The sequence below is a fragment of the Lissotriton vulgaris genome, chromosome 8 (genome assembly GCF_964263255.1).
Source record: "Lissotriton vulgaris chromosome 8, aLisVul1.2, whole genome shotgun sequence".
NCBI lineage: Eukaryota > Metazoa > Chordata > Amphibia > Caudata > Salamandridae > Lissotriton > Lissotriton vulgaris.
The window spans coordinates 1,051,173,034-1,051,189,138 of NC_141696.1; the positions used below are offsets into that span (position 1 = coordinate 1,051,173,034).

Genomic DNA, 16,105 nt, shown 5'->3' on the forward strand with positions numbered 1-16,105 from the left:
GTCATTTAAACGTGCGGAGCTGCCAAAATGAACATGTACGTTCTGCTAGCCAGATGGCTGCTGAAGGGAACTAAGGGCCATATGTATCATCAACCTGATTTGCGATTCTCAAATAGCGATTTTTAGGAAATCGCAATTTGAGAATCGCAAATAGGTATGTATGTACAAAATCGATTTTTTTTTGCGATTTCTTAACATTCCTTTATTGCGATTAGAAAATTGCGAATCACAATTAAGGAATACTTCCCATTCATTTCTATGGGCCAGGAGGCCCATAAGAATGAATGGGAAGTTATTCTCAATTTGCAATTCGCAATTTGCTAATCGCAAATTGAGAATAATTTCAAGGGTGCAGGGGTGTCCAAAGGACACCCTGTTGCACCCCTGAAATATGCATGGGTGCACATGTAGTGCACATACATGCCCTAGGAGCATGTATGTGCGTCACATGGAACTTTGAAAAATGCAAAAATGTGCATTTTTCAAAGAATTCGCAAATTACCACCAACTAGTTGGTGGTAATTTGTGATTCACATTTTACAAATGTTTTTGGCTTTATACATTGCATTTACGAAATCGCAAAATTTGCGATTCCTTAAATGCAATTGCATAATAAGGAATCGCAAAAACTATTATCCAGGCCTTGTGCGGTGATGCTTGAAGCCTAAGATAAAGAGCACCCACAGCCTAGAATTCGCCATATTGCATTACTGGACCACTCCGGGACTCCCACTTCCATAATGCAACAGAACAACATTATCATTTCACTGTCCAGGCGACTGCTGAATGCCATTAACTAATTGTCAAGCACTGAATTTCACCGCCAACTACCCACTGTGTCATAAGTACTTCACGATGCTGCAAAGGCGCGCAAAGTGTCAGAAAAGGCTGGAAAACGTTCAGCATGAGACAGATCGATGGCAGCTCACAAAGTCACAGCAAACCTGTGTTCACAACCGCCAAAGTAAATAATTATGCAGGGTCGGGGGGATCCCCATGAAAAGATTAATAAGCAGCCCAATCCTCACTATATATATATATGTATATATATATATATATATATATATATATATATATATATATATATATATATATATATATATATATATATATGTTCCTGGGGTAAAAAATGCCAAAGTCCGATGTACATTTTAGGTATATTATTCTGTATTTATTTGATGCCAGAAATAAACGTCAACAAAAGAACAACTGACAAGTGTTTTGCCCATATGGCTGGCAAACCAAGGGCTTTCTCCAGGCAGAAAGCCTTGTTTATATATGATCAGAAAGTATTTTTTCCTCACCACAGAGACTTTACCTAGCTTAATACGAAAGAAGTACTCAATTTTGGACGAAGCCATTCTACGACCACCACATAATTACAAGACTTTCTGACTATATATTTACAAGATTTTCTGCAACCGATATGAAAGGCTACTTGTGTTGGGTGTCACAATCAGTGCTGCAGGCCCACTAGTAGCATTTAGGTTACAGGCCCAGAGTATATGGTATACCACTTTACAAGGAACTTACAAGTAAACCAAATTTTCCAGTTGAGTATAAACCAATGTTACCATGTTTAGGGGAGAAGCACGTGCATGATAGCACTGGTCAGCAGTGGTAAAGTGTGCAAGGTCTGAAGGCCAACAAAAAGAAAAACAAGAGGTAAGTAGACAGAAAGTTTGGGGGAATACCACCCTAAGGATGACTTGCCTAAAACCCCTCAATAACAAAAGACTGTGGGTTTTAATGAACAAGAGGATTACCTTATAGGACTGTAATTGGGAAAAACTCGCTTCATCTACAGTGATGATGGACAGGGAGAAATTAAAACAAATATTATTGTCTTTTTGGTTGGTCTAGCCTCTAAAGTAAATCCATTAAAAGGGAAAGATGGTTTAACTGACAAAGTGTTTTACTAGCTAAGGGGATTTGGAAAGCCTGAAAGCCTACCTTGAACAGCTAGGAATTGCAGAACTGACCAGAAAGAACTTTCTGAGTGGATGGACAAAAGGGTGACTTAGTCATTCTCCACCCAACCTTCTTAGAGGACCGTGCCAACTTGTTCGAGCTTGCTCAGTAAAGTTGCTCCTTATGCCGGCAAGAAAATCAGGTTCAGCCCTCTTGTATATTTTTATCCCACAGAAAACTGGTTCAGCCGGACAACATGGAGCCCTGCCCTGCAACAGCATCCTGCCTTGCCCACTGTAGGATTTTAACTTTAAAAAGTGACTATGTCCAAATTTATGAAGCCTTGCACCAGGGCAAACAATGGATGCTACTTGGTCGAAAAAACTGGCTTTATCCCACTTGAAAAGGCTGCCAACAAACCAGTGGCTTCAGAGAGAGGTCAGTGACGCTGCACACCACTTCAAAGGACCCCCTCCAACCATTGTTTGGACCTTTCCTTGTTGGAATATTTTGACTACCTTTTGAATACTTTGACTATGATGACCTGCTTTGTGTGTCTAAATTTCACTCCATCGCGTTCAGCTGCAAATCATACCAAGGTCCCTGCCAACCACGAACTAATGTTTTCAAGGCACTTTCCTTAATTCGTGTTCTTTTGTCTTAAAAATTAAAATGATTTATAACTCTCCTTCCCATTGTTATTGAAGTTCAGGTTTGTTTGCTCATTAAAACTTATTATTTTCTCCTAAATGTGTTTGGAAATGTTATTGTGCTGTTCTCTATACTTAGAAATTGTTGGTAGTACTTGCACTTAACATGCACTTCTCTGGGGATTGCCTATTGTTTGTGCCATAGCAGCAAGGGGTTGAGCAGAGATTTTCTCAGCATTGTGTTTACGTCTAACCAAATCTATTTCATTATGCAATTTTTCCTAACCTGGAAAAAATGCTGGCTACATATGATTGAAGCGAATGAAAGGTGGTTGAAAGATATTACCTTATTTTACAACATCTTAAGTTATTTATGATAAATGAAAATATGAGTCCTAATGAGTCATTTGATAATATGTGCACATGTTATCAAAATCTTTACTAGTTTGGAATGTCAAACAAGAAGCAGTGTTTGGTCATGCGCAATAAATCACTGTTTACTAGGGAAATCATTTCAGTATTGCTCAGTGCATAGCCTTTTAAAATTGTTTTCATGACAGGAACACCAACAGATTTACGGAACTCATTTTGTTGGGTTATTTTTGGTAGCATCAATCCGAAAGTATTCATAGGAGCTCATGATGTTGTAGTTTATTTCAAGCCACATCATTCTTCCTAAAGAAGGGGATGTCAACAGTATTTGCAGGACAACCAAAGATAAATAAAGTGGATGACTGCCTCATGGTATTTTAGTCATTGAGATACAGAAATTACTGACCAACAAGCAGACTAGGCAAAACAGCAATACAATAATGTGATAGATGTGTAGGACTCAGCTCCAAAAATGGCCTCTATGAGATTTCAAGTCTTCAATGCTGCTGTTACTACTAAATATGCCCTGTATTCCACTGCCTAAAATTGGAGCCTTGCAAAACCATCTAACCACAGACCAATTTTGCTGCTGGATAGATTAAGTAAAATCTCTGAGTAGAGTCTGCTATGTTAACTTCAAGATTGGGTTGCCTCCTTACAAATAATTGCTCATATCTAGGTGAAGCAGCGTAATTTTGGCTCCGCCCTTCCATGTTTCACTAAGTCGTATTATGTTTAAGTTTGGCTTGATGTATTCGTGTGACTTAAGATTATTAATGGAATGTTGTGCACCTGAACAGACACAAACAGTGCATTTTCTGTGTAATCTTGACATTTATATCAGGGTGCATATTATCATTTTCATTACAAAAACATTGAATTGCAGTTCTCATATATATCTGCATTTGTGAGGTTTGAATAATATTGTCAATTCTTATATATTTGCGTACTCATTTGAATAATACTCTACATTTACTTTATAACTGAACATGTATCCATTTGATTAGTACTCTACATATATATTGTAAGTGTATATGTATCTGTAGTCACAAATGTGAATGTGTACTGATATATTTGCCACTTTAAGTTATTCAAAGAATTCAAGCACTTGAATTTCTTAATGTTTAACCTTCAGTGTGAACGTTTGCTCTGGATGCAATATTTTTCTCTCCTTTGCAGAAGCAGTCAAGTGATCTTATGACAAGAGAAAGGCACATTGTGTGAAAGAGATTGTGAAGTTTGGGAGGAGTGCTTTTAGCAAGTATGGGACTCCTTAATGAGGTAAGAGAGGTCTACTGTCCCCGCAGAATAAGGAGAGGGCAGGAATCCAAGGACGTTCTGTTGTGTGGACCAAAGGAAACAAGTCTCAAATGTAGTTGCCAGGTTTTAGTGTTCGAAGATGGAAAATAATGAGACAAGTAACATTGGATTCTTGGATGTTCTGTTAAAAGTATAAATGTTGTAAGTATAAATGAGGATCATGCCTTATCTTTATTCAGATTCCCTTTAGACTCTGAGAAGTAAAGACCTCTTTGTGACATGTCTGTTGTGTGGGTTCATACTATACAATATTCTTTCCATTTAAAGAACTTCTACAATCCTTCCGCTATGCTGACATTTATTTCTGCTTCCATTACTTAAACAGGGCTTACTGATCCCTAGTTCAGAATAAGGCTTAGTAGGATTTTTTTTAGAAAGGAGGAAAACAAAACTTTCAATCTACTCGCCAGACTTTGTTTCTCATTCTCTGTATTGCAGTTATGAAATTCCTCATGTGCTTTATTTTATTGCCAAAAAAGTTTTCAGACATTTTGGATATCTATTAGGGATTCTGTATTGTATACCATGTTTCTGAGACTGATTTATATCAGCTTGGCTTTGAGTTCGTAATAAATACATATTTAATCCCATGGTCTAACTCTGAGTTTTACTTTGTAGCTAAATGGGTTATACTGTAATTGTTCAATTAAAAAAGGCGCAACCGGGAACTTGGTCACCCCGCCAATATGGTGGTTGTGCCGGTCCCGATGCACACTCCACAGCAGGAAAGCTCACCCATTGGCTCCACAGGCGTGCTTCAGAAGCAGTTCAATGTGCTTCCGGGGCAAAGGGATGGAAACGGGTCCCTGATCTAGTGGGACCTGTATAAACCTGTTATGAGGGAAAGCGCTCCTTAAAAAGCGCAGCAGAGCGGCAGAAGAGTCTCTTTATCGCCACTCTGCCCCCGATCGGATTACCTCGCTGCACACGCAGAGGGCACAGGAAGCCTCAGTTTTTGTTTCTTTCTCTTTGGCAGGTTTAATGTATTCAGCAGTGGAGGATACTGTCGGAGCAGTTTGGAGTTTCAGGCTGTTAGCAGATTCCGAGGAGGATGCCTGGGGCATTGTTCCTTTTCTCTCTTTTTCTTGTTTCTTCCCTGAATCCTCTGCCGGTCAACAGAAGCAGCTTGGAGCAGGAGCTTTACGGTTGTAAATTACAGGCCTGATTGAAGGCAGGATTCCGGTGTAAAACTGAGTTTTGAACAATGGCACCAAAGGTGAAGAGGGGGCAGGCCCCAGCTAGGATGGAGCAATGGATGGCTGCAATGATGCAAACTATGAGCGACCTTTGTCACAGTGTGGCAGAGTTGCGCAGGAGAGTGGATGGACAGAAGGAGGAGGGGGACAGGCCCTGGCGTTAAGGGGTTGCACCCAGGGCAGCATTCCTTCCTCCTTCAACAGGACTGTAATTGGGCAAAACTCACTTCATCTACAGTGATGATGGACAGAGAGAAATTAAAACAAATATTATTGTCTGTTTGGTTGGTATAGTCTCTAATGTAAATCCAGAAAAAGAGAAAGATGGTTTAACTGACAACGTTTTTTACTAGCTAAGGGGATTGGAAAAGCCTGAAAGCCTACCTTGAACAGCTAGGAATTTCAGAACTGACCAGAAAGAACTTTCTGGGTGGTTGGACAAAAAGGATGACTTAGTCATTCTCCACCCAACCTTCCTAGAGGACCATGCCAACTTCTTCGAGCTTGTTCAGTAAAGTTGCACCTTGGGCAGGTAAGAAAATCAGGTTCAGCCCTCTTGTATATTTTTATCCCACAGAAGACTGGCTCGGTAGGACCTCATGGAACCCTGCCCTGCCACAGCATCCTGTCTTGCCCAATGGAGTATTTTAACTTAAAAAACATTAATATGTCCAAATATATAAAGACTTGCACCAAGGCATGGTGGTAAATCTATCCAACAAACAATGGATTATACTTGGTCACAAAACCTGGCTTTATCCCACTTGAAAATGCTGCCAACTAACCAGTGGCTTCAGAGGGAGGTCAGTGACGCTGTAGACCACTTCAAGGGACCCCCTCCAACCATTGTTTGGACCTTTCCTTGTTTGGAATATTTTGACTACCTTTTAAATGCTTTGACTATGATGGCCTGCTTTGTGTGTCTAAATTTCACTCCATCGTGTTCAGCTGCAAATCACACAAAGGTATCTGGCAACCACAAACTAATGTTTTCAAAGGCAATTTCCTTAATTCGTGTTCTTTTGTCTTAAAAATTAAAATAATTCATAAATCTCCTTCCCATTGTTATTGATGTTCAGGTCTTTTTGCTCATTAAAACTTATTCTTTTCTTCTAAATGTGTTTTTAAATGTTATTGTGTTGTTCTCTATACTTAGAAATTGTTGGTAGTACTTGCACTTAATATGCACTTCTCTGGGGATTGCCTGTGTTTGTGCCATAGCAGCAAGGGGTTGAGCAGAGATTTTCTAAGTATTGTGTTTTGGTCTAACCAAATCTATTTCATTATGCAATTTTTCCTAACCTGCAAAAAATGCTGGCTACATATGATTGAAGCAAATGAAAGGTGGTTGAAAGATATTTCCTTATTTTACAACATCTTAAGTTATTTATGATAAATAAAAATATGAATCCTAATGAGTCATTTTATAATATGTGCACATGTTATCACAATTTGGAATGTCAAACAAGAAGCAGTGTTTGGTCATGCTCAAGAAATCACTGTTAACTAGTGAAATCATTTCAGTATTGCTCAGTGCATACACTTTCAAAATTGTTTTCATGACAAGAACACCAACAGATGTACAAAACTCATTTTGCTGGGTTATTTTTGGTGGCATCAATCCGAAAGTATTCATAGGAGCTCATGATGTTGTAGTTTATTTCAATCCACATTATTCTTCCTAAAGAAGGGGATGTCAACAGTATTTGCAGGACAACCAAAGATAAATAAAGTGGATGACTGCCTCATGGTATTTTAGTAATTGAGATACAGAAATTACTGACCAACAAGCAGACTAGGCAAAACAGCAATACAATAATGTGATAGATGTGTAGGACTCAGCTCCAAAAATGGGCTCTATGAGAATTCAAGTCTTTAATGCTGCTGTTACTACTAAATATGCCCTGTATTCCACTGCCTAAAATTGGAGCCTTGTGAAACCATCTAACCACAGACCAATTTTGCTGCTGGATAGATTAAGTAAAATCTCTGAGTAGAGTCTGCTATATTAACTTCAAGATTGGATTGCCTCCTTACAAATAATTGCTCATATCTAGGTGAAGCAGCGTAATTTTGGCTCCGCCCTTCCATGTTTCACTAAGTCGTATTATGTTTAAGTTTGGCTTGATGTATTCGTGTGACTTAAGATTATTAATGGAATGTTATGCACCTGAACAGACACAAACAGTGCATTTTCTGTATAATCTTGACATTTATACCAGGGTGCATATTATCATTTTCATTACAAAAACTTTGAATTGCAGTTCTCATATATATCTGCATTTGTGTGGTTTGAATAATATTGTTAATTCTTATATATTTGCGTACTCATTTGAATAATACTCTACATTTACTTTATAACTGGACATGTATCCATTTGATTAGTACTCTACATCTATATTGTAAGTGTATATGTATCTGTAGTCACAAATGTGAATGTGTACTTATATATTTGCCACTTTAAGTTATTCAAAGAATTCAAGCACTTGAATTTCTTCATGTTTAACCTTCAGTGTGAACGTTTGCTCTGGATGCAATATTTTTCTCTCCTTTGCAGAAGCAGTCAAGTGATCTTATGACAAGAGAAAGGCACATTGTGTGAAAGAGATTGTGAAGTTTGGGAGGAGTGCTTTTAGCAAGTATGGGACTCCTTCATGAGGTAAGAGAGGTCTACTGTCCCCGCAGAATAAGGAGAGGGCAGGAATCCAAGGACGTTCTGTTGTGTGGACCAAAGGAAACAAGTCTCAAATGTAGTTGCCAGGTTTTAGTATTCGAAGATGGAAAATAATGAGACAAGTAACATTGGATTCTTGGATGTTCTGTTAAAAGTATAAATGTTGTAAGTATAAATGAGGATCATGCCTTATCTTTATTCAGATTCCCTTTAGTCTCTGAGAAGTACAGACCTCTTTGTGACATGTCTGTTGTGTGGCTTCATACTATACAATATTCTTTCCATTTAAAGAACTTCTACAATCCTTCCGCTATGCTGACATTTATTTCTGCTTCCATTACTTAAACAGGGCTTACTGATCCCTAGTTCAGAATAAGGCTTATTAGGATTTTTTTAGAAAGGAGGAAAATCAAAACTTTCAATCTACTCGCCAGACTTTGTTTCTCATTCTCTGTATTGCAGTTATGAAATTCCTCATGTGCTTTATATTATTGCAAAAAAAAAGGTTTCAGACATTTTGGATATCTATTAGGGATTCTGTATTGTATACCATGTTTCTGAGACTGATTTATATCAGCTTGGCTTTGAGTTCGTAATAAATCCATATTTAATCCCATGGTCTAACTCTGAGTTTTACTTTGTGGCCAAATGGGTTATACTGTAATTGTTCAATTAAAAAAGGCGCAACCGGGAACTTGGTCACACCGCCATATGGTGGTTGTGCCGGTCCCCGGTGCACACTCCACAGCAGGAAAGCTCATTCATTGGCTCCACAGGCGTGCTTCAGAAGCAGTTCAATGTGCTTCTGGGGCAAAGCGATGGAATCAGGTCCCTGATCTAGTGGGACCTGTATAAACCTGTTATGAGGGAAAGCGCTCTTAAAAAGCGCAGCAGGGCGGCAGAAGAGTCTCTTTTTCGCCACTCTGCCCCCGATCGGATTACCTCGCTGCACACGCAGAGGACACTGGAAGCCTCAGTTTTTGTTTCTTTCTCTTTGGTAGGTTTAATGTATTCAGCAGTGGAGGATACTGTCGGAGCAGTTTGGAGTTTCAGGCTGTTAGCAGATTTCGAGGAGGAAGCCTGGAGCATTGTTCCTTTTCTCTCTTTTTCTTGTTTCTTCCCTGAATCCTCAGCCGGTCAACAGAAGCAGCTTGGAGCAGAAGCTTTAGGGTTGTACGTTTCAGGCCTGATTGAAGGCAGGATTCGGGTGTAGAAACGAGTTTTGAACAATGGCACCGAAGGTGAAGAGGGGGCAGGTCCCAGCTAGGATGGAGCAATGGATGGCTGCAATGATGCAAACTATGAGTGACCTTGGTCACACTGTGGCAGAGCAGCGCAGGAGAGGGATGGACAGGAGGAGGGGGACAGGCCCAGGCGTTAAGGGGTTTCACCCAGAGTGGCATTCCCTCCGATACCCTGTAGATCTAGGAATAAAGGGTTGCGGGGGGTCCGGCCCCTGGAGTGTTACCAACCCCAGCTTTACTGGTACCGGTGGTCGCAGACCCTGTAGTCTCACTCCTCCCAGCACTCCCAGAGCCTGTAGTACCAGCCCTCCCAGGACCATCAGTCCTAGCTCCAGTAGTCCCACCCCTCCCAGTGCCTGGAGTTCCTGTACCTGCGATCCCAGCGGGGGGGGGCATCGCCAAGGGAATAATTCCACCAGTGGGCATGGGAGGCCCAGGTCAGGCGAACGCCCAAGCGGTTCCTATGCTAAGCGAGGTCCCGGCTCTGCCAGTATTACCCACCAGTAGTACCCCTAATTTGGTCCCAGACCAGCCTGACTTAGTGGCGAATTTAGCAGCGGTGCTTCCATGGCTAGCTAAGGCAGGCACAGTGATTCAATCTGCGGACAGTGGGCTCCTGTTAGCTGAGGGGGGTGCTGTAGAGAGAGCCAGGAGCTTAGTAGCGCAGGTTGAGAAAGCTAAACAGGTGGTGCCGCCACCAGTGGAGGGCCAGAAAGGCACAGGGAGCAGTACAGGGGAGCAAGAACCCCCAAAGCAGGCCACAGCTTCTAAACCTGAAGACGGAAACATGCAAGCAAGCACATCTGCAGGTACACTACAATTGTTGCCAAGTTTAGGTTTGGGGTAGGAGCGCTCAAACAAAGAGCGTCTGGCAAGGCATATGGCACAGGACGTAAAAGAATAAATATGGAAAGGGGAATAGGTGAACATGTTTTCTTTGTTGGTAGGCAAGGATAAGAAGGAGGAGGCCAAAAAACTGGGGGAATGGCCCCACCTAAAGTACTGGTCCAATTAGCCTACTAGGACAAAGATTGAGGAGGCGTTAATTAACTGGGTTAAAGCATTTTCCAATTTTCATGCAGTAATGGTAGCGAAATTCCCAGGGGTAAGCGCAAAACTGGTGCGCTTCCAAAATAGGACAGCATGATGAGTATGGGGGGATGTGTTGCAAAGAATATGAGAAGGCATTTAGATGGGTGAAGGCCTCTGACTCAGCACTCACATGGGACCATGTGGATATGATTTTGTGTTAAAACACATGTACTACCAAAGCAAGGAAGCGCCAAAAGGGCAGTCATTTCAGGCAGGGGCACCCCAAAGCAGGGGGGTTTGGCATCAGCAGCAAGAATGGAGCATGTTGGGATTTCAACAGAAAGACATGGACTAGGCTCAATGGCTCATGTAAGTTTATACATATCTGCTCCCTCTGTGTCTCATCCTCCCATCGAGAATCAAAATGTTTAAAAACATCAAGGGACAAGGGAGGTAAGAAACATGAATGAGGTTTACTTACTTGGCAAAATCTCACTCACCCATAGACACAATGGCTTTGATACCCTGGTTGAACAAGTACTGCTGCCCAAACAAGGCCCATATTCTGCTAGAAGGTTTCAGGGATAGGTTCAGAATTACCGCACCTGGTTATTCTGGGGTTTCTTACTGCCGCAACCAGCAGTAAGGGATAACATGTCTGTGGCAAGAGACAAGGTGCTGAAGGATTTGTATTTGGGAAGGCTGGCAGCTCCCTTTGAATAAAGCCCTGGGAAGGATTTTGTGTGCTCACCACTGGGCGTGCAGTGTAGTTCCTATATCCCTAATAGGCACTGCGCATTAGAATAATACACACTATAGTTTTGACATAGGACTGAGGTCAGTATGTCTCTATCGAGTACATTAAACTTAATTACTTGTGTGTGCCAGCTAGCTCAGAGGTCACTAGAAACTTTCTCGAGTGAACAAGAAGGGATTAGTTTCTGACAACCGCATAAACATGAAAACTTTGTTTCCCCTAGAATCGGAAAAGTATCTTCAGAGTCGTGGAACAATAGATAATCGTTTCACGCAGTCAATCGTGCATGCTTCGTTTCTACAGATTTGAACAGAAATAGAGAGACAGGCGTTTCAATAAAAAGAGTTTATTGAATAGTCTTATTTCTCATGCAAGAGATATGAACTGCTACAATCGTAATACAGAATGCGAAGTATAAAATTTACAGCGTTAGCAGTGAGATAAAATAATTCTGTAATAGCATGTCTTGTAGCTAAGACATATATTCCTTAAAATACGTACATAAATAAAAAAGGACACAATACTCAACTGGTGCTTCTAAAATAATCCTACCCCGATGTACCTAACCTAAGTGAAGTACGAGGGAAGAAGTAGGTGCTGTCTTAGTCTGGTTTAGTTATGCCAAAAGTTGCCAAAAGTTTCTCTAGGTTCGAATCAGCTCCATACCTCAGAATGAGAGAGGTTAGTATCTCTTTCCCGGGACTCGATCTCTAACATCTCGCAAGGGGAGTCAGAAGCACTGGAGCTGGGTTCTCTGCGAGAAGGATGACAGCATCTGGTCAGTGTGTCAGTTGGGGACTTGACTTCCTTCGGGACTTGCTGTGGCGAGCTGATTCGTGCAAGTAGGTAGCCGAACCTCACAGAATCGTGATTTGCCATGGCAAGTGAAGGCATATTTATACATTGACGGTGTTTAGGAATGCCAGTATTTACGTAAAAGTCGGGGATAAGAACGTCATGAATGAGCCCCTAAGGAATAGATGTTCATGCATAATAAATAAGTTCTTGGGGAAATCCATATCCAAGCAAGGAAAAGTCTTAAAAGCTTAAGAGTCTGGTTTTCCAAGAACTCTTTGTGACGTAGATGAACGGATGTAAGTAGCCATGCCTGTATTTGGTTAGCATGAGCAATGCCTAAATAAGACTGGATTTCTATGTCTAAATAAGGGCAATGTGAATTCTACCTCTATAAGGGCATGAATCAGGAAATTCATATGGAATCTAAATCGACACACAACAGGGGTGTTACCCAAAAATGACCCAGGGGAGTTTTGCTTGATCCATAACATATCAGCACCCAGGGGTCAGTCACTGAATGATGCCATTGATGAAGCCCTGTGCTCCGTGGGATATGCATCATTGGATCAGGCATTTGCAATGCTGCAGTTCCTGGGCCCAGGCACACTACTAGCAAAATCCGACATAAAGTCTGCTTTCTGCCTACTGCCAGTCCATCCACAGGATTTCCACCTCTTGGGGTTCAAGCTAGAAGGGAAGTTCTACATGGACAAGTGGTGCCAATGGGGTGCTCTGTCTCTTGCTCATATTTTGAGAAATTCAGCTCCTTTTTGGAGTGGGTTTTCAGGCAGGTTACAGGGTACCAAGGAATGACTTCTTGTTGTTAGGAGCACCACAGTCACAGGAGTGTGGCAGGATTTTGGAGGCATTTTGTGCACTCATGAGGGACCTTGGGGTCCCCCCTGGCACAGGGAAAAACAGTGGGACCGGCAACATGAATTGAGTTTCTGGGCATTGAATTGGACTCCATTGAGGGTGTGTCACGCTTGCCATTGAGCAATGGGAAGTTTTCACGCTGGCATTAGAAAACTGTTTGCGCAAGGAAAAAATGACTTTGCACCATCTACAGAAGGCAGTGGGTATGCTGAACTTTGCTTTAAGAATCATCCCTATGGCCCACCCCTGTTCACGTTCCATCGCACAGGCAGTGTCAAGGCTGAAGGAAAAGCATCACCACACTTGGTTGTCCAAGGAGGTTAAGCAGGATTTGCGGAATTGGATAGCATTTCTGCGTGACTTCAATGGTGGGGTGGTGTGGCCCAGCCCAGCCAGGTCCAGACCTGAGCTTGGCCTCATAACAGATGCTGCAGGGAGTAAGGGGATTGGAGCCATTCTGTGTTTGCAAAGGGCAGCACAACATTGGCCGGCGTGTTGGGTTGACACTGGCGTAACAAATAACATTTAATTTCTGGAACTAATTCCCCATTTTGGAGGCAATAACCATCTGGCCACACCAGTTTCGCAATCAGTCTGTGTTTTTTTCGTCAGATAATATGGCGGTGGTGGAGTGCATCAACCATTGAAACATTAGCATAAGACATTGAAATATGAAAATGATAACGTGTTTTAAATTTGCTTTTGTTTTTTATGAAGTTGCACATACAACAAATGCTGATCGCAGGATTAGCCAACGAGTATTAAAAGATCCAGATTAGAGGCATAATTAAGGTTAGCACCTCGGTGCAGTATGGGCAGTGTAGTTTTGGTGGGAAGCGCAGGAGAATAGAGTACGCGAAATCACGAGGGAAAAATGGGTGGTCACCTAAAGGGTTTAAATCTGGGGAGTGTAATGAAAGAGGTGAAAGCCGTTAAGATGGAGAGACGAAGATGATGTTAGACAGCAGGTACGTGTGGAAAAATAAGTTAGGCAGAGGTTGGAACAGTGAAGGGTGGTTTGAGAACATGAAAGAAGTGTTATTGGCAATACAAACAATGAGTTAACTGGGCACGAACAGTCGAAGGGAGGTAGAGTGGGTGCGCAGGAAACTGAAGAGGTTTAGGCGCAGCTCGAGTTAAGTTGTGTTACATCAAAAATTACGGAAGGAAGCGCTGCCAGAGTAATTTCGAGGTGTAGAGGTTTACATATATAATGCCGTTGGTATTTAACATGGGAAAGTGATGAGTAATTCTTTCGAAATGTTGAACTTGAAATAAGTGAACAAGATTTAATGTATGTGTTATTTGTTATTTTCAGTTTCCCCTGACGAAGGGCCCAAGAGGCCAGAAATGCATTGGGTGTTTTAAATAAACTGCTGTCGTTGAGCCCAGCGCTTGTACGTGTTTTAAATAAGAGGTTCGGGTGGCCTGTTTTCAACATGAGAAACCCAGAAAAATGCTTACCTTGCATGCAGATTTGAACAGAGTCAAGATCTCAATGAAAACAGAAAAATTAAAGGAATAAACGGACAAAATAGATGAGATTGAACTGAGAAGTGCAAATGCAGTTTCGGCAGTGCCATTGGAATTTGGGTGAAAGGTCGCCCCAAATATGATGTTGTGAAGGCTGAAGGAAAAGCATCACCACACTTGGTTGTCCAAGGAGGTTAAGCAGGATTTGAGGAATTGGATAGCATTTCTGCGTGACTTCAATGGTGGGGTGGTGTGGCCCAGCCCAGCCAGGTCCAGACCCGAGCTTGGCCTCATAACAGATGCTGCAGGGAGTAAGGGGTTTGGAGCCATTCTGTGTTTGCAAAGGGCAGCACAACATTGGCCGGCGTGTTGGGTTGACACTGGCGTAACAAATAACATTTAATTTCTGGAACTAATTCCCCATTTTGGAGGCAATAACCATCTGGCCACACCAGTTTCGCAATCAGTCTGTGTTTTTTTCGTCAGATAATATGGCGGTGGTGGAGTGCATCAACCAGCAGTCTGCCAAATGTAAGGGGACTTTCAACTATGCAGCTGACACATTGTCTTCTTCAAGATGCAGGTTTTCAGGTCTCATCATCCAGAAGCAGCGCACTGTTCAACACCTTTTCTGGAGCATCTGTGGCAACTTGGTGCCCCAATCTATCAGACCTAGCGGTAGTTAGCCTAGCACCCAGGACTAGGCGGGCATATGAGGGGGCATTTTCCGCATACTGTGCTTCTCTGGGGCATGGCTGGGAAGGGACATGGCATGAAAGAGTATCAGGTATTTCATTCATAAGGGGATTGAGGGATGGAGGGTGCTCTTTGGCATGCACAATGCGCCACATGACTGCGATAGCCTTTTTGCAAAGATGATGGGCCATAGGGATCCTACAAGTGCATTTTTGGTTCAAAGGTCTCTCAAGGGGTGGCAGCGCTTGCAAGGGGCCCATCCAGACATTAGACACCCAATTAGCATTGAAGGGCTCTCATCCATCATGGAAGCACTGGAGAAAGTATTTAGTTCCACCACTGAGGTCAAACTATTCAGGTGTGCCTTTTTCCTATCCTTTTATGGCACCTTCAGGGTTGGGGAATTGGTGGCACGTAATAAACACGACTGGCAGGGTGGGATGCAATTTGCCCATATTCAACTACAGGCGGGTTCAGTAACCCTAGCAATCCGTAGATTAAAAATGGATCAGATTGGGAGGGGGGACCAAGCTGTCTTTCAAAGAGCTCCGGGGAGCTCATGCTGTCCGGTGGGCAACCTGGAGACATACATGGCCTGCAGGCCATGGGACGCAGGGGAGCCATTATTGATTCACCAGGACGAAAGCCCCCCTCACGTGGTTTCAGTCTGGGAAGGGCTTGCCATTGGCACTAGGGGCGACAGGCCTGGACCCATCCTAATTTGGTACCCATTCTTTCAGAATCGGGGCAGCCACTGAAGCCTCGGCTCAGGGCCTGAGTGGGCAGGAGGTTAACGGAATAGATTGTTGGTCTTCAGACTGTTACAAGCGCTATATGCAGTGACATTTACTCTAGGGGACATTGCTAATGTTTGGTTTTACTCCTTTTTTCTGTAGTTTCCAAGTCCTGTCCCGCAGGAGGGGAACTTGTCGTCACCCACTGGTTAACTACTCCTCGCCCATGACAGGTACCCACCTGGGGGCCAGGCCACAGAGAATTCTGGATCATAGGTCATTCATATGTGAACAGTTTGAAACAGCATTTTTTGGACAGGCAATTTTGCGGACAGGGCCCGCCATTCGGGTTGGAATGTACCAATGTATGGT

The 16,105-nt window shown here is 42.4% G+C and overlaps 1 pseudogene; it reads left to right on the top strand.

The window, feature by feature from the left end:
* The first annotated feature begins 14,852 nt into the window (after positions 1-14,852).
* LOC147698273 (uncharacterized) lies at positions 14,853-15,842 on the top strand (annotated as a pseudogene).
* The last annotated feature ends 263 nt before the right edge of the window (positions 15,843-16,105 follow it).